General features: G+C 40.7%; 2 protein-coding genes across 9 annotated transcripts in view; one reads left to right on the top strand and one right to left on the bottom strand.

Moving 5' to 3' along the window:
- The window catches only part of SUMF1 (sulfatase modifying factor 1), a 696570-nt gene that overhangs the window by 415940 nt on the left and 259516 nt on the right, over positions 1-21114 (top strand). The gene's annotated exons all lie outside the window — the stretch shown is intronic.
- LRRN1 (leucine rich repeat neuronal 1) overlaps positions 683-21114 on the bottom strand; it is a 257800-nt gene continuing 237368 nt past the window's right edge. For 2 of the 5 annotated variants that reach the window (XR_010111378.1, XR_010111377.1), the window contains one exon: positions 18505-18641. The gene's annotated coding sequence lies outside the window, so the exon portion shown is untranslated. Of the gene's footprint in view, positions 14084-17812; positions 17935-18231; positions 18315-18504; positions 18642-21114 lie in introns of those variants that run through there. The other 3 variants (XR_004670427.3, XR_010111380.1, XR_010111379.1) reach the window with 3 other exon arrangements.

The following is a 21114-nucleotide window of genomic DNA, read 5'->3' as shown; positions in this document are numbered from 1 at the left end:
TTAGGTGCTCATCTGACTGTAGACCTTGCATTGAGTAGTAGTGGGACAGATAGTATCTGTCCATCTATGAGCCTTATGCTGAATTTAGTAAGCTAAATAGTGCCGCCTTTTTATTTTTTTAAACACAAGTATATTGGTGGGATTTTTCTACAGGATTCTAGAAATCTGTCCCATGAAAGCTCACTATATATTTAGCGTGATCACCTTTTCCAATATGTTGTCCCAAATGCCCTCTTTTCTCTGCTGTTCATTCTCTCTAATGAAAAGAAAGGCATTTTTTATTTACAGCTTTGTTGAATGCAGTCACCCATTATTTGGGGGTAATTGCTAGAGTAATCTCACCTCATTGGTTTCCAACAAAGCCTCCCAGATTGACATCTCACAAATTGAAAATTAAATGCACTGTAAAAGCTGTTAACTAAACCTGACTGTTTGGAAATGGGGCATTGGGTTAATGGTTAGAATTATGGAGTGTTTTTTTGTTTGTATATTTTTGCATATTCATTGAAAACTTTTCTTCTCCCAGAATGTCTTTTGAGGAACCATGCCTGTTCTACTTTATTTCTAGCAGTGATTTTTTCTTCAGTTTTGTATTTTCTTTTGCTTAAAGATACTATGTCAACATATTATCTTGAGGAACTCATCTCCTATATGATTACTAAATGATTTCCCTGTCCTCCTCTTTTCCTTTTACTTCATTTTCCTCTTACTCTCCCAGCCATCTTTCAACAGAGCTCCTGCCCCCTTCTGTGTGGATCCAGCCAGTCCCTGGTCCCTTAATCTAGGCACCTTCCTTATGTTGTCCCTTTGGTATTCCATATCTAGTACATCACCCAGAATGTCTGCTTTTTCCTCCTCATTCCTTATCATGTCCCTGAATATTACTGCATTCGAAGGCCATTTCTGAACTTAACAAATCTTTCAAGAGCATTTGTTATGTACATGACCCTGTAGAATGGATGTGGGGGCTTGCAGACAATGCTTAAGGAGTTGCAGAGCAGTCTGGCAGAATATATGTGTATACACCTGCTCGTGAGCAACATGGCTTTGTGATTGTGAATACAGATTGTGGTGCTATACTGCCTGGATTCAAATCTTGATTTGCTCATCTACTATCTATGTGATCTTGGGTTTTATTGAATCTTTCAATGCATCAGTTTTCTCATCTATAAAAATGGGGACAATTTCCTTCCATGGATACTGGGATGATTTAATAAGTTACTATATACAAAGTACTTACAACAGTGTCCAGCATAGAGAGAACACTCACTTATACTTGTTGGTAGATCTAGACTCTAATCCCTGCTCTGCCACTTTCTCAACACCTTGAATCTCTTGTTTCACAAGGCATATATTAGAAACAGAGAAAAAAGCAGACTTTGAAGCCAGAGGGTTCCAACTCTACCATTTATTGTTGTTAACTTGAGACAAGTTAACTTCTTGGAACCTCTGTGTTTATGTTGTTAAAAATAATCTATCCCCATAAACTACTCAAATGCCAGCCTACCTTGCACCTACCTGCAACTTTCCACCTTTATTTGGCTGAGACATTTTAGCTGCTGCTTTATGGACCACAGGTTCCTCCTTCCTTCCCCGTCATGATTCTTTATAGTTTGCTAAGTATACCATGTAATTTAATATTCATAACAACTCTGGGAGGCACAGGGCATTATTCTCCTTTCTATTTTAAAGTTATGGAAACCAAAGACCAGATAGGCAGCTAGACTGACCCAGGTTGGCACGGTTGTAAATTGTGAAGGTGGGACTTGAACTTGTTTCTCTATGTTCTTTCTTTTATTCAACACAAGTCTATGAGTTTGGTTTTCGATTTACCCATGTCCTTCCTTTTTCTTAGATTCCTTTTGTAGTTTTTGCCAAACCTGAGTCCCTTATCATAAGCAAACTGCCCATCCCTAACTCACGCCTTATGCAGTGAGTGATGGTAAGGAGGAGACAAGAGCAACTGGCCTCCAGCCCTTGACTTCATTCTTTGGTTTGGATTAGCCCATCAGACTCCTTGCTCATTTCTCCATCTGGCATACTCCCTCTCAGTGACAGCTTTTAATTCTCTTCCCATCTGAGTGCAGCTGGTGGTGCTACCCTTGTTGCCCCTCTGTCATCCTGCACATTCTTTTATTGGCACTCATTTCAACACATTTTATTTTATAAAATAACTTTTTCTGATTGCAGAAGTTATTCATGCTTGTTGTAAAAATTGTGGATCACGGCTGGGCGCAGTGGCTCACGCCTGTGATCCCAGCACTTTGGGAGGCTGAGGTGGGTGGATCACGAGGTCAGGAGATCGAGACCATCCTGGCTAACGTGGTGAAACCGTGTCTCTGCTTAACTTAAAATACAAAAAATCAGCCAGGTGTGGTGGCAGGCACCTGTAGTCCCAGCTACTCAGGAGGCTGAGGCAGGAGAATGGCGTGAACCTGGGAGGCGGAGTTTGCAGTGAGCCGAGATTGTGCCACTGCACTCTAGCCTGGGCAATAGAGCAAGACTCCGTCTCAAAAAAAAAAATAAATAAAATTATGGATCACATAGTAAGAAAGAAAAAAAACCACACATAATTCTACTACCCAGAGCTAAACGTTGCTTTTGCTTTTTTTTAGAGACGTCTCACTCTGTCACCCACACTGGAGTGCAGTGGTGTGATTATAGCTCACTGTAACTTCAAACAGTTTAGGCTCAAGCGATCCTCCCACCTCAGCTTCCCAATTAGCATGCTACCACATCTGGCTATTTTTTAAGTTTTTGTAGAGATGAAGTCTCACTATGCGGCCCAGGCTGGCCTTGACTCCTGGGCTCAAGTGATCCTCCTGTGTAGACCTCCCAAAGCACTGAGGTTACAGGCATGAACCACCATGTCTGACCAATAAATATTGTTAATATTTTATTATTTAATTTTGGGATTTATTTCATACTGTATGAACCATTTTAGTTTCTGTATTTTGATAGCAGGAGCTCTAATAGAGAAAACTCAATGAGAATTACCTGGTGTAATGGCTTGGGACATGTGTGAATCTTTTGGGATCAGAAGACAACTCTGCTAGGCAGAATAATGGTCCCTAAAGATGTCTACATCCCAATCCCACAAACCTGTGAATATGTTAGGTTACATGGTAAAGGAGAATTAAGGTTGCAGATAGAATTAAAGTTGCTAATCAGCTGACCATAAAATAGGGAGAGTATCCTGGATTATCTGGGTGGGCCCAATGTAATCACAAGGGTCTTTAAAAGTGGAACAGGGAATTGGGAGACAGAATCAGAGAGATGGCAGCATGAGGAAGTCTTGGCATGTTATTGCTGGCTTTGAAGATAGAGGAAGATGGTCAAGAGCCAAGGAATGTGGCTAGAAGCTGGAAAGGCCAAAGAAACAGATTGTTCCTTAGAGCCTCTGGGAAGGAATATGGCCTTGCCAACACCTTGATTATAGCCCAGTGAGCTCCATTTCAGAATTCTGAACTATAGAACTAAGTGTAAGATACAAATTTTTAGGCCAAGTGTGATGGCTTACACTTGTAATCCTTGCACTTTGGGAGGCCAAGACAGGAGGATCACTTGAGGCTAGACTGGGCAACATAGCAAGACCCCATCTCTACAAAAAATGTAAAAATGAGTGGGGCATGGTGGTGTGCATCTGTAGTCCCAGTTACTCAGGAGGCTGAGACCAGAGGATCACTTGAGTTCAGGAGTTCAAGATTACAGTGAGCTATGATCACTCTATTGTACTCCAACTGGAGTGACAGAGCGAGACTCTGTCTCTAAAAAAAAAATAATAAAATAAAATAAAAATTTAAAAGATACTAAATTTGTGTTGTTTAAGCTGCTAAGGTTGTGGGAATTGTTACCACAGCCCTAGAAAACTAATATACCTGGTATATGTAAATAAATAGAGCTATTATAAAGAGTCAATATATTAATACAGGATAATAACTTGGAAAATATCTGAGATATAGTAAACACTTAATAAAGGCTAGCTAACATTATTTTGTACTTTTGTCTGTATTGTTTTACAATCTGCTTTTTTTGCTTTTCACATTTTTCCGTTTCATTGTATTTATGCCATATCATCATTTGTACCATAGTACTTTTCAACTATTCTCAACGCCTTTTCACTGTATGCATTAATTCAGATGAGTGTCAACAACACACTGCATGAAGAAAACGCACTTCACTACAGTATCTATTTCAACAACACGCAGTGAGAAGACGTGAACTAGCGAAGTCATCCAGCCTGTTGGTTAAGTGCTGTTTGTAAAGCATCTGAGTCAGGGAGACCCCTGAGTCAGGAAAGACCCTGGCCGTATATTGGTTGTATGGTCTTGGGGATGTTCCCTAACATTTCTCAGTCTCAATTTTCTTCATTGTAAAATGGGGATACTTAGAACACCTATATTGCACATCTGTTGTGCATATGAAATAAGACTCTACGTGGAGCCCTTAGCACAGTGCTGGTGCAAATTAACAGCTCAATATCTGTTAAAAGATGTTGTTGTTGATATTGTTACTGTAGTTGTTTATTTATCAGTTTCTCTGGGATTCTGGGTCAAGAAGGTTGAGTGAGATGGCAGACCTTCAATTGATATCTGCATTGAGCACACTGTGAGTATCTCATAAATATTACATAGTACTGAGAACAGGCATGCTCTTGATGGTAAAAGACTGTGACAGATAAATGGAGGGTAGTGGGTAAAGATATCTTTTAAAACAGGCACATAAACTTACACCTGAATAAAATATTTAACTGTTTGCTACAGAATTTGCGTGAGTTTCAGAGGATGGGAGACTGATGCCAGAGAGCCAATAAAAGAAAGATAATTTGACAAGGTGGTGGATTGTCATAGCTTTTTTGCTGTTGTCAGCAAGGTTTTCATTTTTATTTTTAATTTTCTTTTCCTTTGATAATTTCTAGACCTAGTGCTGACATTTCAAAAGATTTTATCATTCCTGTGATAAATTCTTTCAATTGAAGCTGTTTTGTTTCTGGCGAAGGCATGATTACTTTGAAAGCCATACTAGAGCTTTGTGTTGAAATTGTGCTCATATACAGTTCTTTTTCTCACTATTGGCCTGTGTTCATTTATTTAAAAGTTATTTATCTTGCAGAGTGTCAGCTCAACAAACGGTATTGCTCAAAAGGTCATGCTTGAGTTTTCTCTGACGTGATTAGTTTCATTGGCTCTTATTATTTCTCAGACATTCTTTTTTGAGTATGTTACTATTGATTGTTTTAGAAATTGATTTGGTAGAGACGAGTTTTGTGATGGATGGCAGTTTTTAACCCACAGAATAGGTCATTGTAGGGCTTCCAAATTACTTCAGAGCCAGTAATTATGATAAAACTTTACTTTTTATTGGAAGGACTTCATAGGTGTTATGTTTTTCATTTTCTAAGTTTATCCATATTTCACATTTCTCTTGCTTGGAAAGGTGAAAATATTCGCCAACACTGATCACCTCGAGGTAGTGACAGTTGTTCAATGTTTTATTATGTGTCTTGGGAATTGTTTGTTCTCTACTCTCCCTTCTGTACTACTTTATAAGATTAATTTCCTTCCACTTCAAAAACCTTATGACCCTATTCTCCCTGATTTCAAAGGCCATGTCACAGTTGGGAGGGCAGTGGAGGTTCTTTAGGGGGAGAAAAGATTCTGGGATTCTGGACCACCTTCTAAATTGTGTTGCATATTTGTGAATTCCTCATAGCTTTTTTGATTCTTATTTTTAAAAATTGTGCTTTATTGTTTTTCACAGATTTGCATTTTTTACAAACTGAAGGTTTGTGGCAACCTTGCGTCAAGCAAGGCTATTGGTGGCATTTATCCAACAGCATGTGCTCACTTTGTGTCTGTTTCAAATGTGAACAATTTTCACAATATTTAAGACTTTTTCATTATTATTATATCTGTTACAGTGATCTGTGATCATTGATCTTTGATGTTACTATTGTAATTGTTTTGGGGTGCCACGAACCATGTCCATAAAAGACGGCAAACTTAATCGATAAATCTTGTGTGTGTTCTGGCTTCTCCACTGACAGGCTGTTCCTCCATCTCTCCACCCCTCCTTGATCCTCCCTATTCCCTGAGACACAACAGTATTGAAATTAGGCCCATTAATAGCCCTGCAATGCCCTCTAACTGTTCAAGTGAAAGGAAGAATCAGGTGTCTCTCACTTTAAATCAAAAGCTAGAAATGATTAAGCTTAGTGAGGAAGGTATGTAAAAGCTGAGATGGACCAAAAGCTAGAGCTCTTTTGCCAAGCAGTTAGCCAAGTTGTGAATGCAAAGGAAAAAGTCTTGAAGGACATTAAAAGTGCCGCTCTAGTGAATACATGAGTGGTAAGAGAGCAAACAGTCTTACTGCTGATATGTGGAATGTTTCAGTGGTCTGGATGGAACATTAAACCACATACAACATTTCTTTAAGCCAAAGCCTAATCTAGAGCAAGTACCTAACTCTGGGAAACCAAAAAATTTGTATGACTCACTTTATTGTGGTCTAGGACCAAACCCACAATATGTCCAAGGTATACCTGTAATAATTGTTCTGCCTATCTCTTGAGGGTATCATGAGAAGCAGATTATGTGGACAAAAACAGTAGACAAAAAATGCAAAGAAAATAGTGGATGGGTAAGTAGTAGTTTTCTTAAACGTAACTTATTAGCACATAGTCCGGGAATATTGCATTTGAGAGGGCAACATTGCTTCTCCAGTAGCTGTTTGTTGTTAGAGTAGTTCCACTTGAAGCATGCAGGAGCTGCAGTTTCTCTGGGAGGCATGAGATGGGAGGGGAAAGCATGTATGTCCAGAGCAGTGGGCTAGCCCCAAGCTCTAGTCTTTGGTCAGTTCTAGGAAGGGGAAGATAAATACATATAAACTTTTTGCTGTGCTTGAATATTTGTGTCCTTGCCAAATTTATATGTTAAGTTCCTAACCCCTAATGTGATGATACTGGAAGGCCTTTGGAAGGTGATTACATCATGGCAGTGGAGCCCTTATGAATGGGATTAGTGGTCTTGTAAAAGAGACCAAAGAGAGCTGCCTTGCCCCGTCCATCATGTGGAGACACATTGAGAAGGTGCCATCTATGACCTGGGAAACAGGGAAACAGGCTCTTACCAGATACCAGATTTTCTGGTGCCTTGATCTTGGACTTGTTAGCCTCCAGAGCTATGAGACAATAAATTTCTGTTGTTTTAAGCCAACCAGCTTTGGCATGGTGATATGGCAGCCTTAGGAAACAAGTACAGGTTGCTATGAAGATAGAGTAAGACAGAGAACCAAAACCATTTTGAGAATCAAAGTGCCCTATGGTTGTTAGTTGATTCTTTCTTGGTTTATGTCACTCATAATCTAAAGTGCAGTACTGACCTTACTCAGACCGGTTTACCACTTAGGCTGCAGGGGTAGAAAAGAAGGAAGAAAAGCAAACTGATCAGACAGCCAGGTCTTTTCCGATGTGCAAACCAGTCTACATTCTTATGATCCAGTGGCATGAAAAGGAGAGAAGACAGAAGTGAACATGTAAGTGGTGATATTTTATTGCCTAATAGCCCCTCTGCTAACAGGCATGGCTAGTGTCCTGGAATTGAGACTTGTCCTTGAGGACTGTCAAAGATGGTAGGAGGGAGGAAAAAAGTGGGAGCCTTCTCTCTCTTAGGCATTTACATGGTACGTCTATTTAGAAACGTTACAACTTTAACATGTGCTTCTCCCCTTGCCTGTAGAACATTTGTATGGAGGCATAGGTAGGAGTGGGAATACAATAATATTTAATTTGGGGATATTTTTCCTTTACAGCTCCTTGGATCGCACACTTGAGTGAGTGTGGACAGTAGGGGAGCAGCAAGGCTGTGTATCACTGGACAAAACCACTTTCTTGGGGCTCTTTGTCCTGTGACTTAGTTACAAAGAAAAGAACATAGGAATGTACAACACTGTGATCCTGCACCAAGCCCTGTGCTCAGGAGGGATGTGGAGATAGGAAATAAAGCAGAAGGGTAGAAAAATTGTGGTAACTTGTATAGCCTATTGGATGGGGTGGTTGGTTCTGCCTGGGAGGAACAGGTAGTTTCCAGTTGTTTTAGGAGCTTTCTTCCACTGCTTTCCTTTCCCTACCCTTTTTTTTACTTTTTTTGCCTTAGAATGTGGTATATTTAGCCCTGTTCAAATTACTTGAGTACTCGCATTGCAGGGATATGTGGGTAGTTGTGTGCAGCAAGTCATTTTAGCGGGTAGACAATCAACAATATCAGCAAAATAAAATGTCAAGTTTAGAGGGTGAGTGCGTAGTTTTCTCTCACTTATTAATATATCTGGAGGAATTAAATTTTCTTACATTTCTAAAGCCCATACTTGGATTTGAAGATTATGTTTCTTAGAAGGCTAATATTTAGTGATCAGCTGTTTGTGCCAGGCCCTATGATGGGTGCTTTCATGTACATCATTATATTTTTCTTTTTCTTTCTTTTTTTTTTTTTGAGACAGGTTCTCACTCTGGTTGCCCAGGCTGAAGTGGAGTGCAGTGGCATGATCTCGGCTCACTGCAGCCTCCACCTCCCAGACTCAGGTGATTCTCCCACCTCAGCCTCCTTAGTAGCTGGCACTACAGGTGTGTGCCAACACACCTGGCTACTTTTTTGTATTTTTAGTGGAGACGGGGTCTTGCTATGTTGCCCAGGCTGGTCTTGAACTCCTGGACTCAAACTGTCCACCCACCTCAGCCTCCCAAAATGCTGGGATTTCAGGCATGAGCCACTACACCTGGCCATCATGACGATTTTCAAAGCGGCTCTGAAATTCTATTTTTATTCCCATTTTACAGATAAGGACACTGAGACCCAGAAAGCAACTGCTCAAAAGTCTAGGGAAAGACTCTAGCAATTTCAGTGATTTTATAACAGTAGATTCCTTGGAGATGTATTTTTTTTTTTCAGAAAGTAGGTCAGGTTCTAAATGAATCATTTAGAACGGACAGGAGATAGGGAAATACTAGGTAGAAAAGGGTGGTTCCCTGGCAAGTGCCCCACCATCAAGCCAGGATACGCATGCCCCTAAATGGAGTCAGGCATTCCTGTTTTCATGCCCAAAAGCTGCCTTTTGGCTCACCACAGCCCCTATCCTGTACCCATGTAAACCCCAGACTGCAGGCTCCAGAAGCAGACAAGGAGAAGAGTAGACAAGTGGCAGAATGACGTGGGAGAGAGAAGAGAAGGGCCATCCGAATGCTGAGAGGAGTTTGGCTGGGGATGGTCAGAGAGGAGATTGGCTACTGGATGGCCAAACTCCAGGGCAAGAACATCTTCCCACTCCATCCCCCTTCCAGCTCCCCATTCGTCTCATTGAGAGCAATTTCTACCACTCAATAATACCCCCGCATTCATCCTTCAAGTCTGTATGTGACCTGACTCTTCTGGGATGCTGGACGAAAGCTTGGGTACAGAAAGCTATCACACTGGCCCTCTGCCATTGTGAAAAGGCAGAGAATTCACTGAGCTGGTTAACAGATAAGCTGCCCGCGAATGGCAAGGCTGAAAGAGTACACTGTAACACAGCCCATTTGGGCTTTGGGGGTTGCAGGCTCTCAACCCTGAATGCTGCCCTGGGGCTGGAGCCCAGGGGTGCTTGCTCTGGCTCCTGAACCTACCTGTCTGCATGCTCCCCTCACATAAGGGGTTTGAGGAGCAGTGGTTACTGAACAGATGAGCAACACCCCTGTCTCACGTTCAGCAAGGGGTGTCAGGGAATTCTCCCATTTCAATTTCTCAGTGTTTTCTCCTATGCAGTCTGTTGTGGTGGTGGTCATTAGTGCCATCCAGCAAATATTTTGGCATGAGCTCCCTGCTGTGGAGTAAGAGGGCATTTCATCACTTTCTTGAAGGTAGACATAGCCAGTGAAATATGAGAAGAAGTGATACAGCATTACCTCCAGTAAAAGCTGTGAGAGCTATTGAATTATTTGCCTTTGCCCCATTTTCCTTCTGCCATGGCAACCGGAAATGCTCTGTTAGCTTAGGTCCTGGAGTTAGGATGATGTAGAACAATGACCTCAGACAGCCTGCAATGTCTGTGTAGTGCAAGTGAGAAACAAACCTTTTCTTTAAGCTGCTGTGTTTATCATAGCAGCATAGCTTAACTTATTTTGACTGATACACTTTTGTGACATGGGTTTCATGCTCCCCATGGCTTTCAAATCTATATCTGTTAGGTTAGAAAACTCTTCTGTGGTAATCTTATTCTATAATTAAATCCAAGGCCTACTTAGAAGCCTTGGATGTTACAGAGTTTCAAATGGTACAGACAGACTGGTAAGCAAAATGTATCCAGTAAATGTTTATTGAGTTCCTATGAAGTGCAGAACATCATGAGGGATCCAGAAATAAATTAGGTTGGTAACCTGCCTCAGAGAAATTAGAATCTAGCAGGGAAGGGCTCTATTTATGTATTAAATGTATGCAATGAAATGTACATGGTTTGTGCATTTATTCAAATATACTTGTATAAGGTCCATGACTACTGTATTTGTCAAGTGTTGGGGATTTTGTAGAGCAAAAAGAGATATGGTCATTTGTACATGGAGTTAGGGCCTAAAAAAGGAAATTAAAATTAATCACACAAACATAGATGAAATTATAACTGGGGTGGGGGCTATAAAGAAGCACATGGTGCTATGAGGACTTATAACAGGGGGAATTATTTAGTCCAAGGGCATAATGAAGAGCTCATAGTAAGTTTGTGGAAATGTCTTGGGCTCTGCAATCAAGCAGACCTGGGTTTAAATTCTGGTTCTGCCACTTTGAGCCATAAGACTCTGCTCAAGGCATTTTACCTTTCAAAACAGATATGAATGTATTTTTCTCAGGGTAGTTGTAAGACTAACATAAGCTTTTGACTGTGACAGTGCCTGCATACTGTATATGCTATTAAATGTTTGTTACTGAGTCTCCTTCCCCTATGTGATTGATTCTATATGACCAATGCAGAGAATGCTGATGGCGAGTATGGGTCTTTCTGGGGGTTAGAGAAAGCTTTGTGAAAAAAAGTAGCATTTGAGCCCAGACTTGAAGAATGGAAAAGGTTTGAATAAAAATAATTGTAATCATATGGTGAGATGATAATTATAGGAAATGGAATATTACTTAGTAGCTAAGATCATAGGCTTCTGAATGAAACAGACCCTAATCAAAGGATCCATCATTATTAGCTCTGTGACCTTGGGCAAGGTGCTTCTGCTCTCTATTTGGAAGTTTCCCCATCCATAAAATGAGGATAATATTGGAACTATGCCATAGGATCGAGGTAAAGATGAAATGATAAAAGCATGTAAGATATTTAATACAGATCCTGGTAACTGAGGAGATCCTCTATATAATTGGCAACCAATACTTACTCTTATAAGCAGAGAAGGGATAGTCTCTGGGTTCTTTCTTTGTAGTGCTTTAGATTCAAACTCCCAGTGCATTGTCTGACTGCAAGGGGCTGATGTCATTGAGTACAGCATGAGATTTACTGTCTCCTTTGAGTATTAATCCCCACCAATTAATAGTGACAGTCACTAAACATTTAGTACCTAATGAGGTGCATCTCCTTAGTATGGCTGGATTGGTGTAGCAAAGGAACTATGTAATCCAACTCATCAGACTTCCTTCTCACTGGCTATCCATGACCTCCCCACTGGGCTGCCCGAGGGCATTGACTTCATTTGGAAAATGCATTTAGAAATGTCACTGGCTGGAAAGTATTGAGCTCTAAAGCCTCCCTGGAACTGTGGATGCAAAGAATGTCAAGAGCCAGTCTCCTGTAAGCACCGAATCCCAAGTCATCATCTTAAAAATGGAGAAAATAAGGGTTAGAAAGGGGAATGAGATGACCAAGATTATACTGTTGGGGATATAGCAGTGAAATAAAGAAGTTAGGTAAGGTCCCTGCTCTTATGAAGCTAAAGATTCAGAGAGGGAGATTGACAACATGAAAGAAAACAAATAATTCCAAAAGCAAAACAGAGTACAGTGACAAAGAATAATGAGCTTAGGGGATATTTGATATATGGTAGTCAAAGGATGTCTCTTGGAAGAGGTGATATTTAAACTGAGACTTGAAAAATATAAAGGCACCAGCAAAGATCTGGGGCAGGAGTGTTCCGGGAGTGAAAAGGAGTAGCAAGTTCAAAGTTCATAAGGCAGAAATACGTTTGGTGTGTTTGAAGTTTGGTGTGGCACAAATCCCAGTGAGCTAGGGTGATAGTGGTAAGAGATGCGGTGACAGAGGTTGGTGAGGCAAAATGTGTAGGGTTTAGGCCACATTCAGGGTTCAAATTTTATTTAATTACGAAGGAAGAGAAGCCTCCTGGAAAGTTTCAAGCAGTGAAGTGACAAAACTGGATTCGTGATTTGAAAGATCATTCTGCCATGGTATATAGAATAGGCTATTGGAGGATGAGAATAGAAACAGAGAGACAGTTAAGAGTTTAAATTCCAGGTAGGATTTTATTTCAATAGTCTAATTGAGAGATGGTGATGGAGTAAACCAAGGTTATAGACTGGAGAAAAGGGAGGGTATTTGAGAGATGGTGATGGAGTAAACCAAGGTTATAGACTGGAGAAAAGGGAGGGTATTTGAGAGATGGTGATGGAGTAAACCAAGGTTATAGACTGGAGAAAAGGGAGGGTATTTGAGAGATGGTGATGGAGTAAACCAAGGTTATAGACTGGAGAAAAGGGAGGGTATTTGAGAGATGGTGATGGAGTAAACCAAGGTTATAGACTGGAGAAAAGGGAGGGTATTTGAGAGATGGTGATGGAGTAAACCAGGGTTATAGACTGGAGAAGAGGGAGGGTATTTGAGAGATGGTGATGGAGTAAACCAGGGTTATAGACTGGAGAAGAGGGAGGGTATTTGAGAGATGGTGATGGAGTAAACCAAGGTTATAGACTGGAGAAGAGGGAGGGTATTTGAGAGATGGTGATGGAGTAAACCAAGGTTATAGACTGCAGAAGAGGGAGGGTATTTGAGAGATGGTGATGGAGTAAACCAGGGTTATAGACTGGAGAAGAGGGAGGGAAGTGGACAAACTGGAGCTATATTTGGAGCCAGATTTTGCAGGATGCTGGGAAAGAGTGAGGTAAAGGGAATGGGTAGTTGAGGATGGTTTTCTCCATTGTGTTTTTCCTTGAATGACTGGATATGTGCTAGTGACATTTACTGAGACGAAGAAGGCTGGGAGAAGAGACGACATGGGGGCATAAGATTAAAAGTGGGAAGAGTTGTGGAGGAATTTATGGGTTAGGCCAGTGGAAACTTCCATCTTTATCCCACTGGCGAAAACTCAACCTCACAGCCAGATCTAACTGCAAGGGAGACTGGGGCAGGTAATCTAGGTGTGTGACCTCAAAGAGAAGAAAAGTTTGGTGATCATCTCTCCCATGGTGCACCACTGGCCACTTGATTCTTAGGTACGAAAGCTTCTCAACCTAAGAGTCATTCAACTCACGACTTGGGCCAGGGGTCCTTTCTTCTCAGTCATGACCTCACTCAGCCACTTGGGAGCTGAGCCAGCCCACATTTAGGTAAGACCTGAGCTAGAATTTGGAGTAGGTTCCCCTCCTTTCTCCCCCTGAGTTCAGTTAACTTCTTTTTATCCTGTAGCTCTAACTCTGGACTCAATCTTTTTTTTTCTTTTTTAAGAGACAAGCTCTTGCTGTGTCCCCCGGGTTGGACAGTAGTGGTGCAATCATAGCTCAATATAGCCTTAGACTCTTGGCCTCAAGCAATCCTCTTGCCTCAGCCTCCTGAGTCACTGGAATTATAGGCATAAGCCAGTGTGCCCAGCTCTGGAATCATTCTTTATCTCAGTCATGTCCAGGCTCCTGTTTGAACATAGACCTCATATACTTTAGACTTGACTTCTGATACCTATCCCTGCAGACTCTGTCTCAAGTTCATTATTAGTTTCTTGTGAAGAACACCATATTTGGATGTTTGTGGCTTTGGGTATGATTCTCTCAGTCTTCCAAACTGTAAAGCTGGGTTTGGTAGTGTTGTGAAGTGGCCTTAGAATGTAACAGATATGCAGAATCTGGAAAACAAAATCATAAGGCCTGTTAGGAAAGAGCAGTGATTATATGGAGTTGTTAGCTCGATTTGAGTTAGTCAAATCAAATAGTAATTCTACATACACATCCTTACATTTATTTTGTGTTAAAATAATTTTTATATATACAATCTCATTTTATTCTTATAGCACTGCTGCAGAATAGGCTTTATTATCCTCATGTATCAGTCAAGGTATAACAAGAGAAACAAGCAGAAAGATGGATGGATGGATGGATGGATGGGTGGGTGGATGGTTGGACATAGAATTATTGGAAGGAATTGGTTTACACAACTGGGGGCCGCTAGGTAATTTCAAAATCTGTAAGGCATGCTGTTAGGAGGGGGAGGCTAGAACTCCTTGGCATGATCTGAAGACACAGGCAGAACTTCTTCCTCAGGGAAGCCTCAGTTCTGCTCTTAAGGACTTTCAATGGATTGAACTAGACCCACCCAGATTACCTAGGATAATCTCCTGTACTTATAATTAACTGACTGTGGACTGTAATCACATCTACAAAACACCTTTGCAGAAACACCTAGATTAGTGTTTGGTTGAATAAATAAGGATTGCAGCCTAGCTAAACTGACAAATAAAACTAATCATCACAGCCCATTTTATAGGTAAGGAAATAGAAGCAGAGGGTAGGAAGTTGCAGAGCCGGTTGTTGGACTTTTTAAAATCATGTTAAAATATCTCTTTAAGTATTTTTTCCAGTCCTTAAATTTCATATAATATTCTTAGCAGAATCTAAAGAAAATGTCTGGATTGACTTAAGAAGAATGATCTAAATGATGCAATATTCCAAACAGAATAGTGAAGAAAGTTATTGCCTGCAAGGCAGCCAAAAGAGTGTGAGAATGACTTATTTTTTTCCTGATCTAAAAGTGTCATCATGAATAATTTCCAATATGGATAAGGCCTTGATTTTAAGTAAGTCGGTGATAATAGAGTTTGCTTCTTTAATTCTTCATGCAGGATTGCAAGACACGAATCCTTAACATTTACTTCCAGCCTGAGGCTGAACAAGTTATTGGTTTAATTATAGAAAGCTGAACTTTCATCTTTCTTTAATTGAGCATGGATAATTTGTACCTGTGATCAGTAGCCAAAATGCCATAAAATTTCTTATGAAGCCTCATACTCATACCCTTTTACTGCAGTAAAAATACCAATTCTGTAGGCCTGTACAGTCATCATTTTGGGCAACCATTTCAATTTGTTAGTAATTATTGTCAGCACTTCATGACTAATGTGGTTTGGAAAGTGGTGATGGGCAGTACATTTAGAGAAAAAGAGGCCAGTGAGGAGAGAGATGCTGGCTTCTTGGGCCCATTGTTTGAATGACAGTCAGAGAACAGCAGATCATTATTTTTCACAGCAAGGAAAGGAGGAAGGGTCTCAGAAATCCTGAACTGAATGTCAGCTCTTGGGTGCTTTTGGTTATGCATTCTAACATAAGAAGGCAAGGGCATTTTTATTTATTTTCTTTTCTCCAATCACACCCTAGGAAGACACAACTATTATTATAGGTTATGTGTAACCTCTGAGCTCATGGTCTTTAGTGAGAAGGCACCCTAGAGGCCAAAATGACTATTGTGCCTCTTTCTGCTATACATTTGAAATAGTATTGGGCCACTGAATTATTGCAGCCTTGGAGGCAGTTAGCAGCCTATGTGCCTAGTAATAATTGTGATCTAGCCTGGAAGAAATGGAGTTGATTTTATTGCCAGTATAGAAATAGTTGGTATAACCTCGAGGGCAAAATTGATAGGGTAGTCAATTTTTTAACTCTTTTAGGCAGAACTACCTTAAAAAAAAAGAATAGTTTACAAATTTAGAGTTGAAAGAAACATAGTTTGAATAGAGTATGTTTCCCTGAAGGTATTCAAAGAGTGTTTTCATGCTCTGTTTCTCAATCCAAATTATACAGCAGACAGATCGATAGTTCAAATTCTTTCCTATGGAGAAATAAAGTGTGAGATAGACGAAGAAGAGAGGATGGGGAAATAGGAGCTAGGGAGAGGACTTATCAGCTTTTAAATTAATAGAGAACTGGTAAAGGGCAGGTCCAGAGCCATGGTAAATTTGCGCCTGGAGAGGAATGGGGGGTGGCTTATGACTTCCTGTGAAAGGAGTCTGGGTAAAGTGAGGAGAGGGCTGAGAGAGGAATTGCGGACAGGTGGTAAAAGTTTTTGGCAGCCTGTGAACAAATAGTTTGAAAAGGAGGAGTTTCTTAGTTTTCTCAGCAGAAATAGAAGACATGCTCAACTGGAATTTTACAGATAATTGAATAAAGGTACAATTTAAAGATATACAATTTAAAGGTACAATTTAGAGATGTGTGGGCAGGGCTGAGGCACCTAGGAAGAGAGGACGAGGTGCCAGGTTTTAGCAATAGCAGGAAGCTGTTGTACTGCCCAGGCCTGAAGAGCATGGGGTGAGCATGGGGATCTAGTGTTCACGGGGTGCCATGACCTACCACTGTGGAAGGAGGCTCTAGATAAGAGTCGAAGTTGTAGAGGGATCCAGTCATTGTCAGAGCCACAGTGCTGAGGCAGGGGGAGAGCCAGGGAACGAATGCCCAACTCCACTCTCCTGCCACCTTTTGGTCTTTCTATTAGCCAGTCCAACCTGAAGTCAGAGGAGACAGGAGCTCCTGTGATGTGGAGAAGGGCAGTGAATGATTCTGGGGAAACAGCAGAGAGAATAACCAGCACTGGTGGAGGGTCTAGGAGGTGATGGGACGCAAGGGCACTGGACTTGCCTTGGGAGCCAACTTGCTGAGGGACTTTAAGCAAATAGCCTGATCCTTTTCTGTTTCTCCCCAAACCCATCAATAAATAGGGATAATAACTTACCCATTTCCTGGGGTTGTTATTGTCAGCCTAAATAACAAACAGAGAGAGGCTTTCTAAAAGAAAAAAATATTTATTTGGGAATAGTGCATGAGAATACACTGCAATGAGACTGCTGTGCCCATGTGAGTACTCAGGGAGGTAAGAGAAAGAAAAGGTTTTTAAAGGAAAAAATGAGGAGAATTACATAATTGTTTTGAAATAATTATCCTTGGTTACAAAGATAAATAACAAGAGTGACACCAGTCTGAGATTGGACAGGCAATTGCTGGGCAGATGTCCTTGCAAAGGTATTCTTTTGTGTAAGTTTGTAATGGTCTTTGTACAAGGTTGTGTGTTTTGCAGTCATTGTGATAGTGTTTCTTATCAGGTATACGAATATGAGAATCCTCTCTTCATGGACTTCTGTGGCTCTATTTATCAGGGTTTTTTTAAAAAACAAACAAACAAGCAAACAAAAAAAAACTTTAGTGACTCCATTTTGATTTGGACAATTGTCACGTTATAAAGATCAGGTGACATAATAGATGTACCTCATTAATTTGTATTTATGTTGAATTTTATAATTTCTAAATCTTTCTCATGTCTCTTACCTCATTTGCTTCTCAATACTAGTCTTTAGAGTAGTCAAGATAGGTTTTATTATTCCCATTTTATAGGGAAGATGACTGAGTTGCAGAAATTAAGTGGTTTCCTAAAAGTTACCAGGTTAAGAGATCTGTTGACTCAAACTTGACTGTAATTTTCTCCTAGTATACTTTGAATGCTATTTAATTCAGCATTGTAGGTGGTTTTGAGGGACTATTATCATCTTTGTAAAGCATAAAAGTTCCAGATGAGGAGCCTGAGACAGTACCTTTCATGTGGTCTGGAAGAACAGCACCCGGGATTCAGGCCTGCTTTCTTATCTGGGAAGATACCACAGGGAGGGAAAAGGCTGTGCTGCCGGTTTTCATAACCAGCCACTTCTGCCTCTCTCTGTGAAAAAGGCAAAAAGAGGTATAGCTCATGCAGGTAGCACACAGCAACAAATTGGAGTTACCTCATGTGTATGCCTGTGCCTTACAAGATGTGTTATTTTTTATTTTTGCCCTCTTGTAACTTACCTGTAGAATGTCACCTACGCATAAAAATGCTACTAATGGGGGCAACTTTTCTTCCCCCCAACTTGTGTCTGGTCTGTAGATATGCCAGCTATCTGGGACAATCAGATCCTGCTGTATTCGGGGAATTTTACCATCTGCTGCTTTTATGTGGCACTTCCTTCTTACTCACTAAGTTTCCACCTGAGCAGGATTGCAGTGCTGAAGCTCTCTGAAGGGTATTGTCTACAAAAGTAGTTATTGTGTCAGGTGAACCTGAAAGGGAAATAAAAAGTAAGTCACCTGATATATCATCATAAAGAATGGTTGACTGGGTGCTGTGGCTCATGCCTGTAATTTCAGTACTTTGGGAGGCCGAGGAGGGCAGATCACTTGAGGTCAGGAGTTCAAGACCAGCCTGGCCAACATGGTGAAAGCCTATTTCTAGTAAAAATACAAAAATTACCTGGGCATGGTGGTGTGTGCCTGTAGTCCCAGCTACTCAGAGGCTGAGGCAGGAGAATTGCTTGAACTCTGGAGGCAGAGGTTGCGGTGAGCTGAGATCGCACCACTGCATTCCAGCCTGGGCTACAGAGTGAGATTCTGTCTCAAAAAAACAAAAGCAAAAACAAAAAAGAATGGTTGCATTGATTGAATCTGAATATCCCAGGAGGAAGGCACTCTTTGGGAACTGCCATAAACTTCAGACCACAAGGGCACCCAACCTGAGGTTACTCCTGAAAACTGAATAAATGAGTCTACTAACATAGTTCTGGCTTTGCTTGAACACTTTTGGTTATGGGGAACTCAGTGCCCTCTGAGTTAGCCCACTCAGTCCATAAAGAGTTCAATAAAAATGTTTCACACCCCAAACTGAAATTGGAATGGATTGCCTCTCTGGTTCTAGTTACTCCGCATCTGATAATACACAATTAGCCCATTTCAGCATCAACATTGCACACTGTTGAACTGTATTAAGCTCACTGTCTGCTAAAACCAGATTACAATTTGTTAGTTTTACATGACATACTGCCGCTAAATCAAATCTCAGACATTCTTCACTTCTTTAGGTTTTATACCCAATCTTGTATTTCTATGTCTGTTAAACTTCCTTCTATTTAGACTGGCTTGATTGTTACGAGTATTTTGGATGTTGATTTTGTTCATATAGTTGCTATTGTTTCAATTGCATGTTCAATAAATATATCCCCTATATCTTCATCTAAATCATTGATTAAAATGCTAAACAGGGCTGGAGGAAGGGTTATTAGAGGCCTGCTGGGTTCCTGGTCACTATAGTAGGGAGACATGGGGAAGAATAAATTATGAAGAGTGACCATAGTATGTTGTAAAATTAATGAGTTAGTAGCAATAGGCCTAGAAAAGTAGGTTATAAGGAGCCTAGGGAAGAACTTTTCCCCATTCTGAGGTACATAATTTGACCTGTTGTTTTATTTATTTTCCCAAGCTTTATTGAAGTATAATTGACAAATTAAAATTGTATATATTTAAGGAGTACAAAATGATGTTTTGATATATTTACAGATTGTGAAATGTTACCAAAATTAAGCTAATCAACATATCTATCACCTTACATAGTTATGTCTCTTTTGTGTGTGTGGTAAAAATACTTAAGATCTACCCTTTTAGCAAATTTTCAAGTATACAAAACATTTTTTTTCTTGAGACAGGTCTCTGTTGCCCAGGTTGGAGTGCTATGGTGTGATCATGGCTCATTGCAGCCTTAACTCCTGGGCTCAAGTGATCCTCCTATCTCAGGCTCCCGAGTAGCTGAAATTATAGGTATATGCCACCGTGTCCAGTGAATTTGAAAATTTTTTTTTGTAGAAACTAGGTCTCACTATATTGCCCAGGCTGGTCTCAAACTCCTGGCATCAAGTGATCCTCCTGCCTCAGCCTCCAAAAGTGCTGAGATTATGGGTATGAGTCACCATACCTGACCATACAAAACATTATAATTAACTATAGTCATTATGACCTATTGTTTTTAGAATATTGAGCTTTCTTCACCTTTTAATATATGGTTAATTTGCATAGATGTTTCAGGCATGCTTGAAGGAAGTTATAGATCCATTTTTAGGATATGGATTATGATATATATTAAATTAAATGTATTTTCTGTATTTCAATTCTCTGTAATTTTTTCTACTTGAAGTATAAAAAATTAAGGGGGGAGTGCTTTAATGTTTGCCATTGCTGTTGCATTTAGGTAGTTCTCTTTTCAAACAAAATGTAAATATTATGATATGCTATTTTGTTTATAAATGGTTAAGTTGCTGTCCTAATTGTGAGTTAGTAAATTAATCTGTTTATGCTCTTTATTGCTTTTTTCTTGAATTAAGCATTGTCTGATATTAATATCACAACCCCTGAACTCTTTTGATTTGCATTTTCCTGGTAAAACTTAGCTATCCTGAGCATACCCAGTGGTAGTGGTCTGGAGTTTCCCTGGGGAGAGACTCCCAGAGCCATCTGACTGCCTCTCTTCCACTGCCACAGCAGTGGTTCTATTCCTGCTGCCCTCAGTCTGGGGAAGAAACAAAGAGCCTGAGGGCTACACCTGAGCTTACAGCATGCCACTATCACCATATGGAGAGTAGACTAGTCGCTCTTCCCAGTGAGCCCTTCGCCCTTTGCTCCCCAACAAGTGGAGCCCCAAGCTCACACCAACAGTGCAGCTGCCCCACCCCAATGGCTGAACACTCTGGGCAACAGCTGGGAGTCCACATTTATCAGAGGCAGATCCCCCGGGAGCAACTGAAAGTCACTCTGCTACTGCCTCTATAGTGGTACTATCCCTGCTACCCTCAGTCTAATGAAGGAGCAAAGACTGTAAGTGTCTTATTCACACCTCTAACAAGCTGCAGTCGACCTATGGGGAGGAGGCCAGTCCTTCTCCCACATACTCCACCCCATCACCCATCACCAAGCAGGGAACCCCTGCCTTGGGCCCACAGCACAGACCCCTTATCCTGGGCTGATTGCAGTGAGCGATTGCTGACCTGCATATCTCTGGGGTGGAGCCCCCAGGAGACAAGTGAAAGACCATCAGCCA

This window comes from Pan paniscus, chromosome 2 (assembly GCF_029289425.2).
Source record: "Pan paniscus chromosome 2, NHGRI_mPanPan1-v2.0_pri, whole genome shotgun sequence".
Lineage (NCBI taxonomy): Eukaryota > Metazoa > Chordata > Mammalia > Primates > Hominidae > Pan > Pan paniscus.
The sequence above is the reverse complement of the archived record's forward strand: the minus strand, read 5'-3'. Positions and strand labels throughout refer to the sequence as shown.